We start from the raw sequence: 24,507 nt of genomic DNA on the forward strand, positions 1-24,507 counted from the left end.
CGAGGTTGGAGCCACCAACAGAGAGGGAGGATCTGCCCCGCGGGCCCAGCCATTGTGTGGCTGCCGCCCTGGCCGCTGGGCCCGGACCCGGCTTCTCCTGGGCTCCCCGGACTCACCGTCTGGCTGCCTCTCCCTCTGCGTCCTTCACCACCTGTCTTTTTCACAGCTCTATTTCCCCTCTTGTCAACAGATCTCTCAACAAAATGTTTTCCATCATGGCTGGCTATTTTTATCCCCTTTATCAGAGTTATTTCCTTTGGTAAATAGCTTCCTGGCACGGGGCGGGCAGCGCAACGTGGGCGCCAGCAAGCACCGTGTGGCCGGGGGAGTAGGGCGGGTGGGCATCTGGGGAGAGGGGGAAGAACTGGGCAGCCGGGGCCAGGCCTCGCCTTTGGGGGCTGCTCCCTGCTCTGATGGTGGCAGCAGCGGCAGAAGCAAGATGCTCATTCATTCCCACTCCAATTTGTTAAAACCGTTCTTAGAGGAGGCAGCGTGTGCACAGGCCTCGGAAGCAGATAATCAGCAGCAGGAGCTCAAAATAGACTTAAAATCAGCAGCATTTTGTTTTGCTCAGGGCTTTTCATGCCTGCAAGGGGAGGAAAGAAAGGATCCAGAGCATTTTCTGCGTCCAAACACACATCTATTTTACAATAAGACAAATGACTCGTATTCCTGCTGTTAAAGCCAGCAGCGTCCCCTCCCCACCAACCGCCCCTTCTCTGAAGACCTCGCCAGCATTTCCTTTTGTGGCTGTAACAGAAGCAAATAGCAGTTCACACATCTCTGGTGCTGCCTGCCTCTGCCTCCTCGGGCTCTGCTGAGAGCGGGGCTTTTACAAGCTGAGATTTTCATAAATTAACGCTGTGTGTGCCGCTCTTAGCGGCTTTCCAGGCGGTGCTGCAAGCCAGACCCTGCTGGAGAGAAATGAGCCAGTGATTTGCCAGTGGAAGCCTCTCGGCCCCACCAGAGGTCAAACCAGGCCGTTGCAGACCTCCTGGGTGGCCCTGTCAGTGCTGCCCGTTGTCATTGAGCTTCTAGAAGGGACATCAGCTTCTGGAGGAGATTCCCTGGTGACCAAGGAGGCCACATGTGCAGGGGGTGAGTCCTCACGGGAGGGCAGGAGGCCTGGACTCCTGACTCAGGCCGTGACCTTGACCAAGCCACCATCCCCCCTGAGACCAGTTCCTCCTAGTATACACTCTCCCTGACACTTCCCCTTTGTAGCACTTACACGATGGGAGTTTAACACTTATTTGTGGAATATTTTGACCATCTAGACGGTTGGGGGCGGTCTGGCTATAGGCATTGATTTATATATTATCTATGGCTACTTTTGCACGACAATAGCAGGGTTGAGTAGCCATGCAGAGACTAGATGACCACCAAAGCTTAAAATATCTACTCTCTGGCTCTTTACAGGAAAAGTTTGCCAACCCTGGTCTAGACGGTGAGTCCCAGAGACCAGAAACCATCCCCCTCCCCCCGCCCCCTGCATCCCCAGAGGTCTAAGGCCACACCCAGGGTTACTCAGCTAGTAAGTGGCCTAAAAATCAATGTGAGTGTGGAAGTTTCACATCCAGGACTACAAGGGAAGTTATCAATGGAATACATAGAAGTAGAGTCAGAATTGGACAGAAAAGACATCCCTCCCAAGGATAAAAACCATGTGACACGTACATAAGTGGGTGAGCTCAGTGGCTGGCATAATGTTTCTGGGCAAGGGCTCTATTGAGGCTGACTGTCAACCACTCTGAGCTGTGTGACCTTGGGAAAGTTCTTAACCTCTCTGAGCCTCAGTTGTCTCAAGTGTCAAATGGATACAACAAGACTCATTTTACAGAACTGTTATGAGGATTCAACATGAAAATTTAAGTAAAACACTTAGCATAGTTCCTAACAAATATTGGAGATTCTGTCCCAAGCCTGGTTCTCCTTGTTGGTCCCCACTGGTAATGACATGACCTCTCTCGGTCTCCATCCATTTGTCCTTCCCAGTGCAGCTCAAGTGGCTGGACAGACAGAGAATAAGGGCCCCTGGGATCGTGGGTGGCAACGGAGTATAGAGGTTAAAGTATTTTAGAATCACTAGACCTGAGTTCAAATCTTGGTCCTGCTACTCACTGAACCGTACAACCTTGAGCATGTTGGTCTACCTCTCCAGTCCTCACTTGTCTCCTCTGGAAGATGGGCAGGAAAGAGATCCTTCCTTGCAGGGCAGTAGTAATAAAGGTGGAACGCAATGCTATGTGTTAGGTACTTAGAATAGGTCCTGGCACTCAGTAAGAGTAAATAGTAAGCACCCGATAAATGTTAGTTGTTACTCCCTGCCCCCAGATGATCTGGTTTGGGTACATTCCAGCTTTTCCCGACTTATCCTGGGAATGGTTGGCTTTGGGCACCTCTAGGCGCCCCGGGGAACCCACCTTGGGGACAGGAGGCTCTGAGAAGGCCTCTGTCCTGTCTTACTGAAGTGGAAAGTGCTATAAAACCCAGAGCCCCACCATGCCAAACCAGCCCAGTTATACCTCAGGCATAGGGAACAAACAGTGTCTTTGAAAATATGGGTTTTCCTGGATAAAACCTCTAATTGGACAATTGTAGGTCTTCTGGCTTTATGCAGACTTTATGACCTTGAAAGCTCTTTACCGGGGCGAGGGGAAATTTATGAATGGGATTTATTTATTTCCGTGGCACTCTGACTCATGCTGTTGACCCAACTTGGGAGCTGGGCTTCCATTACTTGCTAATTTCTCTTTGCCAGGTGGTTGTTACTCTGCCTGAGCCCTCAGAGAGCCACAGCCAGTTGGTACTGAAACCCAGACAAAGGGCTTCTGGCTGCTTAAAAGATTGTCCTGCACCCATATTGATTTCCCCGGAAAGGAAAATGGTGCTTGGGATTTTTGGGGAGAAGCATTATTACAATTTTCTCTCAAATTTTGAAAGTTTGTTTTATCTGAGCTTTTTACTCCCTTTCATAGAAAACTCTTTCCTTTGGGTACCCAAATCCAAGAACTGTTTTGAAGGTAGGCAGTGGAGCTACAAAGATATACCTGGACCAAAGTTGCGATGAGACTGACTTCACACAGAAAATGTGTTAGTTAGGGCAATGTGAGGTTCTATAACAAAAAGATCCCACAATGTATAAAGGCTCAAACACAATACAACTTTAATTCTCATTCACATAATAGTCTGTGGCTGGCATTTCTGGTCAGTGGATGGCTCTTCTCCACCCAATGATTTAGGAATCCAGGCTCTTTTCATCTCATGGCTCTGCTATACCAAGAAAGGGACAGCATAGATTCTGGAGGCTAATTAGTTATACAAAGGGACATGTATCAAAACTGAGGCCATAACGGATTAAATGCAATGTGCAGATAGAGCGCCATTGTGTCTAGCACCTGCTGGACGGTGAGAGCTGTCACTGTCTTTGTTGGTGAATCCCCTGCCCTTACAGCAGCGCCAGGCATGCAGCAGGCACTCAGTAAATGTTTATGAAAGGAATTAATGAATGATATCTCACCAATTCTATTCCCTCATTCCCTGACTTGGACCACCCGACAGAAAGGCCAGATTCCTGGTCAACTATTTCAGGCCACTTCAAAGTGTAGCTGTTGGACCCAGACAGAATCCAAGAGTTGGTCAAATATTCCCCCTCAAAATCCATGCACTTTTAGTTACTTATCCAGTTTTCAAATTTCTTTTATTGAAGAACAATTTTAAAATTACATAAATTTGGGACTATCCCAAACCGTCTTGTGTATGGATGTTGTACACAGGGTCCATGAGATTTCTGATTAGAACTTCCACTAGAAGGCATCTGAGCCTACAGCTGTAAAAATGACCCAGCTCATGGGTCAACCCTCCTGACAGTGGCTGCCTGCAGTTGGATTCTGAGGAAAAGCATGCTGTGATTGATTAGCAATGTCTGCCATAGGCAAATGGTAAGCAAAGTCCTCTGTAACTTGCTAGATCTTGTCAAGTCTAAGGTCATCATGGTTATACATAAGGGTGAGGCCCAAAGGGGAGAAGTGTAGGCGACTGCCATTGGAGATTTAGGTTGGAAGACCAAAGGAGGTGTTTGGAGCCAAAAAAGAGAAAGGCCAGAAAATGGTAGACAGTCTGCTGGAACGTTCTCTTGGAAACAGAGAATTCAAGAGAGCTAAGGGCTAGGGACTGGTCAGCGACTGTGGCTACTTCTGAGAGTAAAGGATGGAGACAGAGCACAGGGTATGATGTGATTTGGAATCTGAGACTGACATGCTTCCTGCTGAACTAGGCTGATCTCATTTGTGCCAGATTAGAAGGGGAAAGAGGAGCCTGCTGTTCCTGGCCATGTTTCTGTCCAAGGTATTTACTGTGAGATAGTTGCATGAACTCAATGGGCAATGCGTAGACAGCTGGAGGCTCTGCTGGGCCTCTAGGATGCCTTCCTTAGAGACTGGGGCACAAAGGGTGCCATCCAGGCCCTAAGCCCCATGACCCGCAACCACTGGGGTCCTCCTCTGTGCATCTGCTGTGCCGGCACTGGGGGGGCCAGAGACACCAAGTCATGGCCCCCAACCTATTTGAGCTGGCCGTCTGAAGGGAGACAGAGAAGTCCCGTATTTCCTGGATCCTAAGATGATGTCAATTACAAAACACTTTATCAGTTAAATAACAGTGTTTCCGGAAGCAAGAAATACTCCCAAGTTAGCCAGAAGCACAATTGTAAGAATTATCCTGATTGTACTAAAGTAAAAATGGGGCCACCTGCGTTGTTTTTAATCAAGGAAGTGAAGTCAATCCATGGTTGTAGTACAGAGCGATCTGTGCTGGGACGTGAGAGTGCTGGGGAGGGTGTGATGTCTTCTGAGTGGAAGAGAGGTCAGGGCCCTGGAGAGGGGACATCTGAGGATGAGTGTGCAAGGCTGACAAGGCAGGAAGGGCATTTCCAGCAGATGGAACAGCATGGTGGTGGGTAGGGCACATATACACCTGCAGTAGCCAGAGCGTCTGTAGGTGAGGCTGGACAGACAGACACAGTGTGGACTGTGAAGGGCCCCCGCTTTACCTGGAGCAGGGGGTGGGAAGTGAGGCTGCAGGCCAAGAGAGCATTCGGGACAGGGTCCCAGAAGAAGATCAGCTGTAGCTCCATCTCCTTCGGCTGCTCCCGGGATAGAAGCACGGATGCTTCCTATCCAAGGGATGGGCTATTTAAAGCCACGTGTGAGTGAGGCACACTGGAGGATGGAGAAGGAAGACACACCAGAGAAGGATCACAGGGCTGGATTCCATTCCCAGCTCTGCCCCTGAGCCACTGTGGGGCCTGGGGAAAGTCACTGCCTCTCTCTGGGCCTCAGCGTCCTTAGCACCGTGTGGTGTAAACTGTGCCGGCTCAGCAGCCAGCCGCGTGGGCTCACAGCCAGGCTCCAGCACTTGCGATCTGTATGCATTGGCCAGATGCTTAACCTCTGTGCCTAAGTTTTTTCCTCTGTAAGATGGAGATAATAACAGTACCTACATTTTAGAGTTACTGCAAGGATTAGATGAGATAATGCATGTTAAAGCACTTTTAACAGTCTCTAGCACATACTAAACACTCAGAATCAGCTACTTAGAAAAATTATTATTATTATTATAGGATGGTGGTGTTGGACTAGCTTAGTGGGTTCTAAACCTTAAACCTTGGAGCCTTTCTTCCGGCATATTTGCAACTTCAAAGTGTAAAAGAGGTCACATTGAGCTCTTCTGGCTGAAGCACATAGAGACCCCGAGCCTAGACCCTCAGCATTCCCCTCCCCAGGGCTGCCTCCCAGGCCCCTCAGGCTTCAGAAAACCCAGATTGAAAGCAGTTACCCCAGAGGATCGCTGAGGTCCCTCTCAGTTGCTCCTTTTAACCCAATTCTTCCTCCCAAAGCTTGAGTGCACATCTGGAAAAACCATCTTTTACAGCTCAAAATCCATTTTCCAAAAGCATCAGTTGAGCCAGGCCCGGGGGGACAGCCTGGCAGAGGCAAACCCAGCAGACAAGGAGAGGTGAGGAAGTTACTCGAGGAACGATCCTGACTATAAAATCCCCCCAACTGCAAATATCACCTCTACGGGTTTTTTTAAGTCAATAAATTTTTATTTAAGGAATTTTACATGTTGTGATTAATTCCACTGCCCAGGGTCACCTTAGCTCCTCCAAAGTTTAAGTCAAGATTTATCTCTAAGATAGGGCTTTTTAGAAGGACCCATGCTTTAATGCACAGTGGTTGTGTCAGACAGCCTTATCACAGTTTTCTTGGTTGGGTTTCTTTTATCTCCACTTAAATACAGACATCCTGAGGAAATACTTAAAAATTTTCCAGCCTAGAATCTTCGGGATCCAGGTCTTCCAATAATTCACTTTAGGGCCCTAGAAGTTGAATTGTAGAAAGTATATCACTATTTTGGCTAAGGAGCAAAAAATGTATTATTCCTTAATACGTTTCTAATATTGAAGTTGTGTTGCATCCAGTTTTCACTCATGGCCTTAGCAAAAATGTTACAGGTCTCATTGTCACCACTGCCCTACATTTGCTGTGGCAGACGCATAACCTGTGTCTCAATTTAGCCTCTTTAACAATTTCTGGGCGCCACGGCCCCCAGTGCCCGATCTCCTTGAGAATGAGGCTTCACGTCCACAATTTTTAGGATAAAAAATGCAGATGTGACTGTCATTGTCATAGTCCGCAGTAGCTTCCCCATTCCTTTGTCTCTAGATGGTCGGGCACCACCATTGCCTGTGTGTGACACACAAGGGTTATCTGTTCTTCTCTACTAAGGAACTGTGTCTTATTTTCTCACCTCTGATTCTTAGCACAGGGTCTGAATTTAGCAGGTCCTCAACAAATCAATGTTGGATCAATCAAAGGGAATTGAATATGGACACCTCTATGTAGCCTACTCCAAGCTGGATTCAACGAAGACCCAAACAGACATGGACTTGACCATGCAGAGGTTATTGTTTGAGAGGGAAGATCAATAAGTATAAGTGTGATAGGGTTCAGGACTTTTGAAAGATAAAATTCCAAACTCCAGAACAACTATTGTGGGACCCTAGAACCCACAAAAGACAAAGGTTTGCCTTCAGGATCTGCTGGAGCTAAGCCTTGGGAGGACCCTGAAAAACTTGATCTTGAGGTCCTGAAATGAAAGATCTCTTTGCCTCCTGGGACCCCAGGACCCATTGGGGGTGTTCTGCCCAACTTTCCACTAACCCCTTGTTGTGTACACTGTCCTAACTGCAAATGCACTTTAGACATTGGCTACTCAGCTTCCAAGCCAGGCATTGGAGGCCACAATGAGCAAAAGCTGAGAGGGCAAGCCCAATCCCCAGCCCATCATTCAGAGTCTCTCTTCGTTGACTGCCCTCTGCTTTTCCTCCATCTGCTTCTGCCTCTGGTCACATGCCAACTGCTTCAGCCTCCTCTGGCTTGTCACTGTTCTCCAAGCAATCCAACCTATTAATGATCAGGTTCTCCCAGCCTGGAATGCCCTTTCCTGCCCCACTGGCCCTTCCACACCTACTGAGCTCCTACTCATTCTTCAAAACAATCCGAAATGCCACCTCTTCTAGAAAGCCTTCCTAGGTCTCCTCAGTTGGAAAGTTTTGCTCCTTCCTTTCCTGTCCTCCCATAGCACTTACACAGCATGTATGACATCCCGCTTGGGTTTGAATTATATCTTTTATTGCTCCCACTATTATAAAGCTTGATGTGGGCAAAGATTTTCATCTTACAGGTCTTCACATCTGAATATATGGGGGAAATCCATGGAGTTGGGCTGCAATTTCTAGGTCTTTTGGGGCATGTGAATTTAGACAAGTTATGTAATATGTCTGAATCTCAAGATTCTCATCTGTAAAATGAGGATAAAACATCTTTTCTTACAAGTTTACAGTGAGCATTAAGATGACTTACATGAAATAATGAAAACAAAATAATAGTAATGAGAGTTAATATGAAGTGCTCCTTCAGGCACTACTCTAAGCTCTTTACAAGTAGTTCATTTAAAATTTTTTTAAATTTTGAAATAAATATAGATTTGCAGGAAGTTGCAAAGATAGTACAGAGAGGTCCCATGTACCTTCCTCCCAGTTTTCTCCAATGGTTACATCTTATATAATTATAGTACAATATCAGAACCAGGAAATTGGCATTGGTACAATGTATGATGATAGTTCTGTATCATTTTCTCACTTGTGTAGATCTGTGTAACCACTACCACAACCAAGATACGGGACTAAAGATCTCCCTTGTGCAAAGCTTTTATAGTCACATCTACCCTCTCCCTTCCACCACCCCTAACCCCTGGTAACCATCAGTATGTTTCCATCTGCAAAATTTTGTCCTTTCAACAATGTTATCTAAATGTAATGACACAGTATGTGACCTGTTAAGATCAGTTTTTTTCCACTCAGCATAATGCCTTTGAGATCCATTCCAGCTGTGTATCAATAGTTCCTTCCCTTGTTAATGCTGAGTAGTATTCCATGGATATGCCACCAATATACCATGGTTTAGCCATTGAAGGACATCTGGGTTGTTCCCAGTTTTTTTGCTGACATATTAAACTGTCATAAACATTTGTGTATAGATTTTTATGTGAGTATAAGTCTTCATATTTGCTGGGATAAATTCCCAGGAGTAACATTATTGGGTTATATAGGTAAGTGTATGTTCAATTTTTTTTTTAACAAACTGTTTCCCAGTGTGGCTGTACCATTTTATATTTCCACCAGCAATGTATGAGCAATTCAGTTTCTCCACATCTTTGCAAGCATTTGGTGTTATCATTATTTTTTATTTTAGCTGTTCTGATAGGTATGTAGTAACATCTTACCAAGGTCTTACTCTGCATCTCCCTAATGACTAGTGACATTGAACGTATTTTCATTGCTTTTTTGCCATCTGTGTATCTTCTTCAGTAAAATGTTTCTGCATGTCATTTACCCATCTTCTAACTGGATTGTTTGGTTTTTTAATGTGGAGTTTTGAGTGCTCTTTATATATGCTAGATAGGGAGTCCTTTGCCAGCTGTGGGGCTTGCACATTATTAGCTCATTTAATCCTCACAACAGCCCATGAAGAGGATACTAGGATTATCCCCATTTGATAGATTTAATAGAGGAAGTTGAGACACGAAGAGATTAGTACTGCACGTGGCACATAGCAGATATCCAGGGGAAAATCACAGTGAGCTTCATGCAGATGGAGCTCAAACCAAAGGCACATGTCACTCATGTGCCTTTGGCACCTTGGTGGAAATGGTAGGGTTGTTGGAGATGAAGAAGGGGAGATGAAAGTTAAGGCCAGCAATGAGTAGAGGGACTTAATACTGGGTCATCAGCCCATTTAACAGACTGAGAAGTTGAGGCACAAGCATTAGAACAGATTTCTATCTATCTGGAATTTCCATTAAGCCTGATAAAATTATCTCTTCTTTTCACCTGAATCCTACCTTTCTCCTGTGCTGCAGGTTTGATGGTAACTGGCCAGTTTCTACTGCAGGGACTTTTTCTTAAGGGAAGGGATTTCTCCCGTACCTTCCCTTTCCAGGGTGCTGGGAGGCAGCTTGCTGCTGTCGTGGGAAGTACAGAGACAGGAGTTAGAATGACAGTTGCTGGTCCCAGCGTGGCAGTGAATAGTTGGGGAATTGAGTGCTTTACTTCCCTGGACTTTCTGTCTCCATATCTGTAAAATGGAGTAATAATAATAGCTAACTGGCAGGGTGGTTATATAGATTAAATGGGGTGCAAAGTAGAAAACAAGGGCTTCAGTAACACACATAGGTTTAGAATGGAGCTCTTCTCTTTCTAGCTGTGTAACCTTGAACATGGTGCTTCACTTTTCTAAGCCTCAGTTTTCTTATCTGAGAAATGGGTACAATCACAGTTCCTGCCTTATTGGCTTGGCGTGAGGATTAAATGATATGATGCACATAAAGCACTTATGTGTATCCTATTTCAAGATGAACATTATTAATAATAACTAACATCTTTTGAGCACTTACCGTGTGCCAGAATCTGCTTGCCTTAAATCCATCCAAAGTAAGATCAGACACCCAAGACAGAGACTTAGGTGCAGGAAGTTCATGTGGGAGGGGATCCCAGGAAGCAGCGTGAGAGAGCGAGAGGAAGTGAGATGGGGAAGACATTGTTTCTGTTGGCCACAGGGGGTCAGTCCCACTGGCACCCCCAAGAGACTGAGAAATAGTCTATCTACATGGCGGGGTAAGGAGGCTGTGGTATCTGTCCCTCGCCCACTCTCATGGGTGGAGGGTCACTCCTGAGCACGTGCTCCACCGCACTTTTGGCTGCCCTGTGCCTGGGCTAAGCACGTAACCCTGGCCAGAGAGCATCCTTAGGACAGAGACTCGGGAAGGCGTTATCATGTACACGGAGCTTGAACGATCTGCACGGGGCCTCAGGGTTGGCTGAGGGGACGCTGGTGGTGCTGGCATCGTCTGCGACGCCCCTCTAAGCACTTTACATTATTAACTCGCTTACTCCATGCAACAGCTCGGTGACATGGGCACCACCAAAACCACAGAGAGGTTTTACAACTTGACCGAAGTTCTGCAGTCTCTCTGATTTCAGACCCTGCCTTCGTAACCAGTGGCTTTCAAGAATGTTTGACCATAACCCTCAGTAAAAAATGTGTTTTACATCACGATCCAGCTCCCAAGCACTCGCAGACACACACTAAAGAAATAAAACTTTCACAAAACAAGACTCATCCTTACCATGTGCAATGCACCCTGGAATCTTGTGTTTTTTAAAAATCATGTTATGTTTGGCCAGGCAGAGAGGCTCACGCCACTCTGGCCGAGCTGGGAGGATCGCTTGAGGGCAGGAGTTTCAGACTAGCCTGTGTAATAAAGCGAGACACTTGTCTCTACAAAAATATATTTTTTTAAGTAGCTGGGTGTGGTGATGTGTGCCTGTAGTCCCAGCCACTCCGGAGGCTGAGGCAGGAGGATCACTTGAGCTCAGGAATTTGAGGCTACAGTGAGTTATGATCATGCCACTGCACTGTAGCCCAGGCAACAGAATGAGACCCTGTCTCTAAAACAATAAAAATAATAAAACTAAAATTAAAAATTTAAAAATTATGATGTTCTAAAAATGGTACTAGTCACCCACTAAACTGTTTTCATAGCCAGTGATGGGCTGCAATTCACAGTTTCGGTAAAGACGGTGCACAAGACAACGTGGATGATGGAGACGATGTCATAGGGGTGGCGTGGGGGCTGGTCCCCAGGTGTCCAGGGAAGCCTGGTTTCCTTGCTTGCCCTTCTCGGCAAACCAGGGCCCCCGAGGTGCTGCCTGCAAGCCTTGCAGACGGAGGTCGGGGCTGGCCCAAGTGTTTCCCACTCTGACCCAGATTTGCCCCGGTGGGATTTGCTCAGCCTCCTCCCTGGACATGGGGACCCTCCTGGGCTCCGACCTTCAAGTCACCAGCCCCCCAGAAGCCAGCCCCTCCTTGGGAGGCGAGGTTATGCCCTGTCCCCAACGACGCTGTCACTTCCTTCCCCTGAATCTCTGTGTGAGGATTGTTCCCCTAATCAGGATGGAGACTCAGTTCATTACAAGCTGGTGAGGCAACGGCTCTGTGCTCCAGGCCCGAGACAGGCTGTCTGGGAGCTTGGCCAGCCTCCCACTGCCCCGGACACCAGGGCAGCGGCCTCAGAGCAGAGCCAGCCCACTGGGTTTGTTTGCCCCCTTCCCAAGGGACACAGGCAGACAGACACTGTTTGCTGAGACTTCCACAGCTGTCACTATTGCAAAACCTCTGCCACGCTCAGACGATGTGTTCCAGCAAATGATAAGGCTACTTCCGAGAGCATCGGAACAGCATCTGGAGTAGTAACGGGCCTTTACTGAGCATTTTCCAGCCACTGGGCTGGTGCTTTACCTGCAACGCGTTAGGCGGTCCTTACAGCAAACCCTTTAAGTAGTGATGATCATCCCTACTCTGCAGATGTGGAAACTGAGGCACAGAATGTTTTGGTGCCTAGACAAGCTCACTAGGCAGTTAGAAGGTGGCCCCACCTCGCTTGGCCCCCCTGACTCCACCACCTGCCTCTCTTTATGAGAACATGACCCCAACTTTCCCTTTCCTTCTGGAAAACTCTGGCTTCTGCCTCAACTCTGGTTCATCTCACCTCTGCTCAGTAGCCAGGTGGGGTCCCACAGGTAACTTCGCCTCTCTGAGCCAAGTTTCCCTCATCCATGAAACAGTTCCTGACAGCAGACCCTTCCCAAGGCTGCTAGGAAGAGCAAATGAAATAACGTGTACACGTGCTTCTCCTGGAGCTCCTAACACATAAGACCTGCTCAACAATCTACTGATGAAAGAGTCGCTTCGGCCCTTCTCCCACCGACTTGATGGTATCCCCCAGCATTTCCGCAGGTGGGATGTCACCATCCGGAGAGGAGTGACAGCTACCCAGAAACCTCCATGTGCTCCTGTGCTTCTCACACTTGAGCCTGGTCTTGCCCCCTGCCCCCCGTCACACTGACTTCCCTGGGGCACAAATCTCAATTATGACTCATATCTCCGGGAGGGCTGTGAAGAAGCCATTTATTTCCTCCGTGAACAGAGCCCTCCGCCCGGGACGAGGGGGACAGCCGTGTGGCGGCTGCAGAGCCCGGTGCGGAAACCCTCGTTAGCTGCAGCCTCATTACTGCCTGCAGTAGAGATTTTTAATAACAGTCCCAATTAGTTGCTTGTTACTTCAGAAATAATTACTGATAGTAGCCCTTTGTCTCTGTTCTAATTCCAGCTTCATTCCCAAGCTGCAGAAGTCTAAACAAGTGGGCATTTTTAGCTGAAGGGGAAGGGGATGTGGGGTGCGTGCGTCTGTCCGGGGTGCGTGGAGGAGCGGCAACGGCCATTTCTCACCCCTGAAGACGCCTGTGCAGAGCAAAGCCCGGGCCTCTGTCTTCAGCTAAGGAGGGGGATGGGGCCCCACTGCCAAGGGCAGGTGGGTCTGGGACACAGCGCTGGCTGCACAAACAGACCGGAGCTGCCGGCCTCCGGCTATAAACTGTGCCCTCGACATGCCCCTCCACCGCCCCGGTGGGTGGGGAGGGGGGCCAGACCCCAGCCACTGACCAGGGCAGAGGCAGATGCCACCACCCTCTGACAGCGACAGGCACAGCCGGATGGAAGAGCTGCCTTTGAGTGTGGGGAAGGGCTGCGCCGTTTCTTCTGCGAGGGCAAGGCCCCAGCTCCAGCCACACCTGTGATCTTCATTCCAACGGGGACCTTCCTACCACTGCGCCAGAGAGAACTTGGGAATGCCAGGGGGACCTCAGAGTTCGCTCTGCACTTGCGGCACACACAGTGAGCTGCCGTCTGTGCACCGCGACAGCTGCACACAGGTAAGCTGGTCACCGGGCTTTGTGCAGAGCATGACAGTCTCCCAGCTTCAGGGAATCCTGCATGTCTGACCTGCTTTCATGCTACTTTGCCTTTTTAACTTTAATTCTGTTGCACAGGTGAGACTATCGTAGTGCTGATGAGTTATCGTTGCTGAAGCTCTGTAGCAATTAGGGCTAACGTGTCGGGCACTTCCTGTAGGCCAGATGCCCTTCCAGGTGATTTCTATGTATTTACTCATTTAATCCTCACAGACAATTCCCTGAGATATGTGTAATTATGATCACCAGCCCCAATTTGCAGATGAGGAAACTGAGGCACACAGAAAGGTTAAGTAATCTGCCCGAGGTCACGCAGCCCAGATATGGCCGAGCTAGGGAGATTCCCTTCCACCACAGCCAAGATTTAGACTACGGGTTACCCTGCCCCTTACAGGAAGGACTGGACCCACTAGGGAACAGAATGTTTCACAATGCGAATTTCCCCCTTGATTTTTCTTTAGTTGGCTCTGAATAATATATTCTTTTATGGCCGGTTTTTGTAATTCTTGCGTTGATTTTTTGTTCCAACTGTGTTCTCTGAAAGCTTCTCCCCATTTGGACCCTCTGGGTCCAACCAGATGCCTCTGTTCCTAGTGTCTGTGCAGTTTCCATTACGAATGAAATGGCAGGAACACTTCTGAGCCCAGTCCAGGCCACCCTCGTTAGGAAGTGACAAAGCCCTCTGTGCCATCATGCTGGCCAGCCTTGGTCCTTTTCAATGTGTCCTGTCCCTCTTTGCTCATGACCTACCTGTCAAGGGAAGAAGCCACACTGCTGAGGCAGTTTCTCTTTCCCACCATGTTCTTTGGTCTCTTTCTCCGCGAGAATCCTTTCCCAGTGGAATTGCAAACTGTTTGGCTGGAGGAAACTGCTGAAAATTCATCCTTTCTTCTGTTTTCCTTCCTACCTCCTGTTCATTTCATCCCCCCAGCCAAACCACGATGTTGTCTTATTGTTAATAATCCGAGCTCCTCTGTGTTTGGAGGTTCATTTGGAAAATCGTGTCCACAAGGCAGAAAAGCTCCACTTCATCCCAGACACAAAGGGGTTCTTTGAAGGTGCAAAGGGCCTGGGATTAAGAGAGTAAGCAAACAAGCGTGGCCTTTGAGGAGAGGCGTGTGGGAGGGGGCGCGGAAAAGAAAACTGCTTCATCAAACTGTACCTCGGTGTATTTAGACCAGGGGAGCTTATTTGTGTTTATTCTACACTCCTGCCCTAGTGTTTCAGGACTGCTCCTGTAATCTACTCCAGAGGCAGCAGGGCTCTTGCCAGAATCCCTTGGTGGCCACTCTTTCTGAAGGGTCAGGGGACGTGTGGGCTAAGGGGCTACCCTGTTTGAGAAACAGCGTCCAGGAGACTTGGTCCATTCTTCCAGTTACTGGGAATTCTTCCCTTCAGTATGAGCCGCTGGTGCTGTTCTCCTTGTGGTATCTATCCAGAAAAATCTCCAGCCTCAGGGAGCATATCCCTTCGTTTCTCTCTCTGCAATCTGAATTGCATCCCTGTCTTGGTTTGGGTGCTCCAACACAGACCCTGAGCTAAGGATTTTGGTGCAAGTGGTTTATTTGGGAAGCACTGTGGGGGGATGGGGGAGGGACACAGAGCGAGGAGAAAGCCGAAAGGAGGTGTGTTAATGGTGGTTACTGTGTGGGCAGCTGGGCTTCGGTGCCCTGGGGGATGCTCTGAGGGACTAATGGGACACTCCTTAGAATTGTCCCACTGAGTGGCCAGGAAGCTGGGGTATCTATCTACCAGCTCACATGCCACATTGCTCCTGGGGTGTGAGCACCCCTGCACTTCTGGCCTGCTCTGTGTGATGCACAAACAGCTCTCAGACAGAAGGTACCCCTAGGCAGAGGGACATGTCACTGTCTGTGGGTGACCTCCAAGCTAAGCCAGGGAAATATGCCAGGGTGGCAACAGCATCTGCTAAGGCAACCGACTATTCTTGGTGCACATCGGACAAAATAAGAGCAACTGTCAATATTTACCAGTAATCTCTAACCAGTTTTGTGCATATTAATCCTATTGCTCTCCCCAAACCTTTGAGGTGGGAATGCTGTCGTCACCTATAGCACAGCATCGTGGCTGAGAATGTGGACTCTGGAGCCAGAAGAACTGGGTTTGAATCTCACCTCTTCTGCTGAGGAGTTGTGTGACTTGGACAAGTTACTTAGCCTCTCTGAGCCTCAATTTCCATGCCTATAAAATGGGGTAGCAGTAGTATCTACTTTATAGGGTTGTTTTTGAAGATCAAACAAATTAGTACATATAAAAGCACTTACAACAGTAACTGGCATATATTAGGTGTTCGATAAGCACTAGCTGTTGTTATTCGGCAGAGGAGGAAATTGAAGCTCAGTGAGGTTATTAGCTGAAGGTCGTGCAGCCACCAAATGGTGGAGCAAGACTTTAACTTGGGCTTTCTGCAGCAACAACCGCCATTTTTTCTACTATACCGCATGACTCTATAATCATTAATATGTGAGAAAGCACTTCCCAGACTGTGAGGGGCTCCACAAAAGCTTTGGTTATTCACTAGCTATTTCCTGGTTCTTGGAACAGCAGATACAGTCTTGTCCTCTCAAGAGCTTCAGGCTGGCCTTTGAATCCTGCTGTCTGTCATCTCTGTGCAGCCGGCACCGGGCACAGTGCCTGGTTGGATGTCAGCTAAGTGGCTGAGTTGCCAAAGACCCCAGGACTGGCCCCACTGACCCTTCCTTCAGAGCTCCCACCTGGGAACTTCAGCTCAAGTCCGGCCTCTAGCACATGCCTCAAGCGTTGCCTCACGCTCCTCCGGACCACCCCTAGGCCCCACTTGGGACATCCTCCCTGCTCCACCTCCCTTCTGCCTGTTTGACAGTCATCACCCACACCACCACTTCTGCAGTGTCTCCTCCCATACCTCCTCGCTGGCCCCTGACCTCCCTCCTGGGCTCAGAGCTGCCTTCTACCCACTAGAATGTCACCCCAAGTATGTGTGTGAGTCTGGGCTCCCTACCTCAACTGTAAGTTCCTTGTGGGAAGAGCCAAGTGGCATCTATTCCTTTATTCATTGATTTATCCATTGGGGCACCAGACTCTGTACCCCAGTGGGTTATGGGGACATGGGGACATGCAGAATGAGGGTGGCCCATGGCTGGAGGAGCCCAGTCTGGGGGGAGACTGGCAGGTACACGCTGTGAATGACTATGATGAATGTCGGTGGGCACACAGAGCTGAGGTGCCCAGAGACCAGGGCCCTCTGTCTCCAGCTGACGGGTCAGAGGTGAGGTGACACTAGAGCTCAGCTGTTAGCTTAGGATTGATTTGGTTACAAGGACAACAAACCTGCTTAAGCTGGGTCAAGGCAAAGGGGGAGGGGGCTGGATAGTGGTGGGATACACGGGAATCTTTTAGAACAGAGAACAAGAACTTTCCCCCGGGACCCAGGGAGTCGTCACAGCCTCCAGTGTCTGTCCTGGTCCTCTCACCCCACACTGCCCAGCTCTGCGCCTAGGTGACCTCCCCCAACAGTGCCCCATGGTCTGTGACACTCCAGTTGGCCTAGCGTGGGCCAGGAGTCCATCCCTGGCCCCATGAGCTTCGGCCCGGGAAGCAGGTCAGCTGGTATGACAAGGCCACACGAGCCCCCGCAGGGCTGCCCAGCAAGGGCTGCTTCTCTCCAACAGTGTTGAAGGGTGAGATACTAGTTTCCCGGGGCTGCCATGACCAATTACCACAAACTTGGTGACTTAAAACAACAGAAGTGTATTCTCGCACAGTGCTGGAGGCCAGATGTCCAGAATCCAGGTGTTGGCAGGGTCATGCTCCCCTCGAGGGCTCTAGGGAAGGATCCTTCCTTGCCTCTTCCAGCTCCTGGTGGCTCCAGACGTTCCTTGGCTTGTGGCTGCAAAGCTCCAGGCTCCGTCTCTGTCTCCACAGGGCCTTCTCCTCTGTGCCTCCTCCCCTGCCCTTCTCAGAACAGTTGTCATTGGATTTAGGGTCCACCCCGATCCAGGATGATCTCCTCCTCTTGAGATCTTTACCTTAATTATACCTGCGAAGACCCCTTTTCCAAGTAAGGTCATATTTACAGGTTCCAGGTGGACATATCATTTGGGACCATCGTTCAACCCACTGCAGTGAGAGTCTGGCAGATGGAGAAAGGAAGGCAGGCCATTCCAAGGTGAAGGAACAGCATGCGCAAAGGATGGTCACTCGGGAACAATGCACATTACTGCTCCAGGAGCACAGGGTTCGCTGATGCCAACCCAGAGGGTTGAGCTTAAACCACAAAAGGCCTTCCATGTCACATAGTAGCTTTGCCCCGTGTACAGCAAGGGAACCATGTGTCACTCTGGAGTGGTGGAGGAGCACTGTACAATCTGCATCGTACGCAGATCATTCTGGCTGCAGCATGGAGCTACGTGAAAGGGGGATGAGAGTGGTATGAGGGAGAGAGCTATTTAGTAAATAGTTACAAAGCACCTACTATGTGCCAGGTCTGTTTCTAGAGGCTAGGAATACAGCATCAGAGAAAAGAGACTAAGCTGCTGCTATATTAGGGTTCACATTTGAAGGAAAGAGAGAGAAAAAAGCGAAGAAACAAAGATTTATAACATTAACTGGCAAAAGGCAAATAAAGCAGAGAAAGGGGCATAGCAAGTACTGAAAGGTTTCAGTTTCATACCGGAGGTCAAGGAAGGCCTCTCGATGAGGTGACATTTGAGCAGAGCCTGAAGGGAGGGAGGGAGCCATGATGTTTCTGAGGGAACAGTGTGCTGGGCAGAGGGAATGGCACATGCAAAGGCCCTGAGGCAGGACCATACTGGGCATGCTCAAGGAATGGCGAGGATGAGTGTGTGGCTGGAGAGAGCGAGCTCGGGGAGGAGAAGCAGTGGCAGCAGCAGGGGGGTAGTGGGGCCACGTCGCTTAGGACTTTGTCACCCCTGTAAAAGCTTGGCTTTCCTTCTGTGTAAGATGGGGAGGCTTGGGAGAGTTTTAAGCAGAGGAGAAACATAATCTGACTTATATGTTATAAAAGGATTTTTCTAGAGGCTGTGTGGAGAAGAAGTCGCAGGAGAGGAGAGTCACAGGAGGCTACTCCAAGAGTCAGGACAAACGATGACAGGGGCTTGGACCTGGGCGGCAGTGGTGGTGTGGTGAGACGCGGCTGGCTCTCAATAGGTTGCAGATGGGCGTTGGTGGGATTGGTAATGGTTGCATGCAGAGTGTGGGAAAGAGGAGTCAGAAATGACTCCAGGGTTTGGGGCCCGGGCAGCAGGAAGGACGGAGCTGTCATCCACAGAGATGTGGGACTGTGGAAGATCTGGGATCAGGCAGATGGAATCGAGAGTTCGGGGACATATTTGGTATTGGTGGTTCGGGACATGTTAAGTTACTGAACTTTGCTTTGTGCCCAGGAATGTTCTAAATACCTTATAGGTAGTAACTCCTTCAATGCTCACAGCAGCCCCATGAAATGTAAACTCCCCCCATTGTACAGGTGAAAAAACTAAGGTAGTAAGAAGTCAATTAACTTACCCAAGGCCTTCCAGCGAGTGAGTTGCAGACTAGGATTGAGCCCAGTCTGCGTCCAGGGCTCATGTCCCTAACCACTGCTGAGGACGGCCACCTGCTTTTTGCAAGGTCCAGGGGAGGGCACAGGGCAAGGGATATTTATTTAGGGGAAAAAAATAACCACAGGTGATGCTGATATACCTACCTGCTCAGCCCCAAACTCATGTAGACCTTGTGGGTTTAGGGGAAAGCACGCAGGCGTCCAGCCCAGCCCCATCTATGATCCTCCCACAAGGAAGGTAAGTGAAGACCCCTCTGTGCTGATGCTAAGTGTATTTACCGTTTCCTCTTGTCTGTGAAATGCAGGCTTTGTTTCTATCTACTTAAAATAATATAGTGCAGGAAAAAAAATGGCATGTGGGAAAAGTTTCTGGGCCCTGAACCATTTCTAAATATTATTTTTCAAAAAAGGAAAAGTCATAGAAATCGGCCTAGGCTCTGCTTAGCTGAGGCCTGTCCCGGGGAGCGTGTGAGGATGGCAGAGTGTGGGGACGACGACGTAGCGGTGGCTGCCACAAAGCCTCCCTGGCATAGGCAGCGGCCCGGGCTTCATTCATTTGTTAGAAAGGACTCATTCTAGACACTCGCCTTTTTCTGAGGGAATCTAGCAAGGCCCCTGGAAACTGGGTCATTTCGCTTCACTTGGTTTTGGATTTGGAGGGTTTTGTGATTCAAGGCCCAGGACAAGATTTGGGTGCGGGTTGTGTTGTCCCCCCGACAGCCTGTTAATGTGCAGTCAGATGCAACCTGCTGCTCATCTGAGAGTCTGTTAGGAGACAGAGCTGGCAGACCCTTCCGGAAACCCAGGGGCCTGTGGAATCATACCAATTCAGACGGAGGCAACGAATTAATCAGAATTAGTGAGAGGTCTGCATTCAGGACTGGTTTGGAATTCTATAATTTTGTCTGTTTGAGATCCATTTAAGTCCTCCGAATTAACTCAGAGGCAGTTAAGCAGATATCTCCAGGGGGGCCTGCTTTGTTGCCGAGTTAGGAATAATTTGTGACTGGCTTCTTGGCAGCACAAGCCACGCTCCTTTGTGTGGCTGTCAAGACTCTGCAAGGCCTGAGCCTAGTTACTGTTTTTTTATTTCAAAACGTATTGGATATCGGATACTACTGTGTGCCAGGTAAGCTGCTGGATGCTTTCCCATGTGCTGCATTATTTGGCTCTCACTGCGGTCCTAAGGACTCAACGTGACACCACTCAAAGATGAAGAGACTGAGGTTGGTTCGGCGAGGTCGGCGCAGTGTTGGACGGATGAGGGTCAGAGCCTGACTCGGCGTCCAGTGCTCCTCTCCGACCCTATCCTAGCGCTTCTCTATTTCCCACCTTCCCTTTAGCTGCCCTCCCCGCACCTGCCCCTCCCACCTGCTTCGGCTGAACTCTGCCGGTCCCGGCTCCGTGCCTTTGCTCCTTGGGCTGCTCCAAGCAGGCACTTAATGCCGGTTGAATCCAAAGCTCCAGGCCCTGTCCTGGCCCCTGTGAGGTCTCCAGCGGTGCCCACAGAGGGAAACCTCAAAGCCCATAAGAAGTGAAAACACTCTAAATTACCTCCGCCAAGAGGTATGGCACCCAGATTATCATGGGATTGAGAGGAATGTCTCCTGCAAGAAATGTCTTAGTCTTGTTTCTGTATTGTTTCTGTATTACCCTTTATGCATGTGCTTTAGCAGGCGAAATGCAATCCAAAAGGGGCCAGCAGCACAGCCTCACCTGAGATCTCGAAAGAAATGCAGATGCTCAGGCCTCCCTCCAGATCCATGGATGCAGAATCTGCACTTTCACAAGGTCTCCAAGTGGGTCTCGAACACAGTGACGTTCGAGGTGCGCTGCTCTGCTCCCGCCACGCCCAGGGGCCCAGGGCCCAGGCCAGGGAAGGAAGAGAGCCCCCCCCCCCCACAGCTGTGCTCCATCCTGCCTCCTCTCCAAACACCTCTCTTGGTTTGTGTCCCCGGGGGTTTGAAGGGGGCACAGTGGAGATGGCGCCCACCATCCTTCCCAGATGGCCTTTCAGCTCCTGCTCACATAGGCCCCTGGGTGTGGCTGTCACTTCTTTCCCAGATCTCCCCCTGCCTGCCCTTGGAGCTGGGAGCCCTCTCAGCCTGGAGGAAAGACAGGATAGTTGGTCCTTAGCTCCCCGTCCCTGCTTGGCTAGGTCTGGGGACGAGCCTACTCACCTTGCCATGGTGAGCTTTGGGGACGGCAGCCCCACCTGGTGAGCAGGACAGGTACTGCCTGCCATCTGAGGTTGCAGCACGACGATGACTGGCTCTGTTTGAACACATCTGACTGCTACTTAACCCGACCCCACAGGCTTCCTGCCCCGTCAGCTGATTGTACTCCTGGCCCCACAGGAAGGAGGAAGCAGGTCCTTCTGGCAGCTCACCTCCCCACTTACAGCTGGCTCTTGTCCTTATCAGTCTCGGAGCCTCTAATGAATGGGTATGGCTGGGATGGGAAGGAAAACAGTCCCATTGAGCAGGATTCGAGATGGGAACTCAGATTACAGACTTCATAATCACAGCCTGGAAGAGAAGCTTTGTGCATAGAGGGAACCAAAGAGAAAAATATGTCATGCCTTTTTGAAACCTTTCGGCAGAGATTCTTCAAACAAGATAACTGACCACAGAGCCTAATCTTGCTTCTTTAGTATTTTTTACTGTTATGCTAGGTCAGGAGGCTAAATGCAATCCCAAGAACTACTATGTATTGATGGCGTACTTCGATTCAGAGATTGTGCCGTGCACATAAATGCATTATCTCATCGTATACCCAGAACCACCTTATTCTCCCATTTTACAGATGATGAAAAGAACAGTAAGAGCCTAGTCACTCAGCCGGTAGGAGGCGATTTTCAAATTCAGCTCAGACCTCAAAGCCCTCTCTGCACCACCATGTTCTGCTACATTCCAGCAGAGTAAATGAGCTGTTGGGGGACCTTTCAGAGCTCCCTTTATCAAGTAAAAGATAGAGATCCTTTTAGCAGAACTCACACCTTAGCTGTAAAAGCATAGGTCCGTTCATATATGGTGAGATGTCATTCAGGCCGCTGCCTCTTTCCTCGGTTCTCAGCTCCCCTCATCTCACCCGCCATCGCGCCCTCTCTTGCACCGTGTCCAGGTGCCAGCTGAAGCCCAGCAGATGTCACTGTGAAAAGAAAGGACAGGAAAAGCAAAGCCAACTGCCTTGCAGGGCTTATTAGTGCATGAACACAATGATGCCCTTGATGTATCTCAGAGGAAGGGGCATGTAGGCCAAGTCCACTTGGGCATGTGAACTTATCTCCGCACAAAGGTTCGATTGAAAGGACAGCGTCCATTTATTTTGAGGAAACTTGTCCTGTGTCAGCCACGATTGGGGGAGAAAGGACATCCATGTGCCACATGGGCGAGTCCCATCTTGCACACGCACACAAACACACTCACTCCCACAAATCCCAGTTGCACTGACACTAGGAGACGTAAACTCTTCTGTAAGAAATGCAGTTTCCTTCCCTTTCTTCTGATGCCAGCTGTATTCCTTTCCTATCGCCACTGTAACAAATTACCACTAACTTTCTGGCTTAAAACGATGCAACTGTGTTAATTTTCTGGAGGTCAGAGTCTAAGATCAAAGTGTCAGCAGAGCTGGCCTTCCTTCTAGAGGCTGTCTGGGGAGAATCTGTTTCCATATCTCTTCCGTTTTCCAGAGGCTTCCCGCACCCCTTGGCCTGTGGCCCCCAGGGGCGATCACACATGGTTTTGACCTCTGCTGTCTTCACCACATTTCTTTCTCTCATTCTTCTGCCTCCTCCTCCCATCTGTAAGGGCCCTTGTGATTACACTGGTCCCACCTGGATAATCCAGGCTGATCTCCCTATGTTAAGATCCTTAAATTAATCTCACCTACAAAATTACGTTTGTCATAAACCTGTTCGCAGATTCAGGGGATTAGGTCACAGACATCTCCAGGGAGCTATGATTCCGTCCAGCACATCAGCAAAGGCTTTTTTGAAAGCAGAGACCACTGTGGGACTTGTTCATTAAAGATAAGATGCAGGCATATGTTAGCCATTTCTTTTACTACTAAAAGGACAGTAACTGATTCCACATCTAAAAATTGACACCAAGGCTCAAGTTGAGAGTTGAAAAGTGAGAAAGATAGGAAGGAGAGGGAGAAAAAGAGAATGCAAAGTACATTAAGAACAGGACTGCAGAAAAACAAGTTAAGGAACACCTTCTGCAGAGAGGAGGGGAAGGGAAGGAAAGGTGTTACAGGTGGGGGGAACAGCATGGGCAAAGGCCTAAAGGCAAGATGGAGCCATAAACAGCTTATTTATCCTGGTGCTGCAGTTGGTGGTTTGTGGTTGGTCTTTGTTGGTAGACTCTAAGCTTCTTGCAGGCAGGGACCATGCCTGCACTTCTTGTGCACCCCTGAGGACTCAGCAGAGAAGACTAACCACTGCAAGCCTCACACAGACTTAACTAGTGAGGTTATTACCATTCAATATCTAGGATCAGTTGAACAACTGACTCTTGGCTGTATGAGCCTCTGTGTTCTCAAAGGCTCTACCCACAAAGCCTGACAGAAAGGAAGAAGGGTGCCATTCAGTTTGCCCATATGGGCTTGAGTGCAAAGATTTAAACTTTAAGTCATGAGTAACTGAAATCCGCCAGTAATAACAGCTAACCCTATTGAGCTCTTACTCTATGCAGAGGTCATCTTGTCTTCCCGACAGTCTTGCAGGGCAGCAACAAGTATAATCCCAATTTCACAGTGAGAACATTGAGGCTGTGCGCTCCCCGTCAGATGCCTAAAACCAGGACTGAGAGCTGCTTCTTGAAGGGCTGCCATTCCTCAGGCAGAAAGAATGTTAGAAAGAGGCAGTCCTTTATTTGACAGCAGTCAGATCCCCAGGGGCATGAGGGAGGGTGACAGGGAATGTTGAACTCTCACTTTGAGGGTTCAGCTCAGTTCATGAAATAAGTCCCCTCCTTATTTCGTCTGTATTAGTTCAGTTCAATCATTTTTTTCTTTATGAGTCAACTTTATTTCAAAAAGGATTGGGGGAGGCTTAAAATATATAAGTTAACATAGGATAATGACCTATATGTAGGTGGGAAAGTCAGAATAAAGAAGAAAATAAGGAGGGAAATCGGATTCTATGCAAGGCAATGGGAGCCATGGGGTCATAGATGCTGCACAGATGTGGGTTGCAGTTGCAGCTCTGAGCTCTCTGTAAATGAACTCCTTTTCAAGGGTCAGAAATCTCTCACTGCGTTATAAAGCAGGTATATCATAAAAAAACTTCTCACCAGTACAGTGCCTCATAGTTTGAAGAGCTTTGTCACAACCTGTCCACATCCAGTTCTCACGTGACCTTCAGTCTTAGAAAGGAAGCCTAGGGGTCAGTCTGCTTAAGAGCAGCAGAATGGGGGTACTTGTTCTATTTCCAGGATGGATGGATGGAAGGAGAGATGGATAGACGGACGGAGAGATAAATGGATGGATGGAGAAATGGATGGAGAGA

General features: G+C 48.9%; 1 non-coding gene across 1 annotated transcript; it reads right to left on the reverse strand.

The window, feature by feature from the left end:
- Positions 1-6,503: 6,503 nt before the first annotated feature.
- On the reverse strand, positions 6,504-6,638 carry LOC123643132. Its single transcript, XR_006736691.1, has one exon. It is a non-coding gene; the product is annotated as a small nucleolar RNA SNORA1 (small nucleolar RNA).
- Between the last annotated feature and the right edge of the window lie 17,869 nt (positions 6,639-24,507).

This window comes from Lemur catta, chromosome 7 (genome assembly GCF_020740605.2).
Source record: "Lemur catta isolate mLemCat1 chromosome 7, mLemCat1.pri, whole genome shotgun sequence".
In the NCBI taxonomy this organism is placed as follows: Eukaryota; Metazoa; Chordata; class Mammalia; order Primates; family Lemuridae; genus Lemur; species Lemur catta.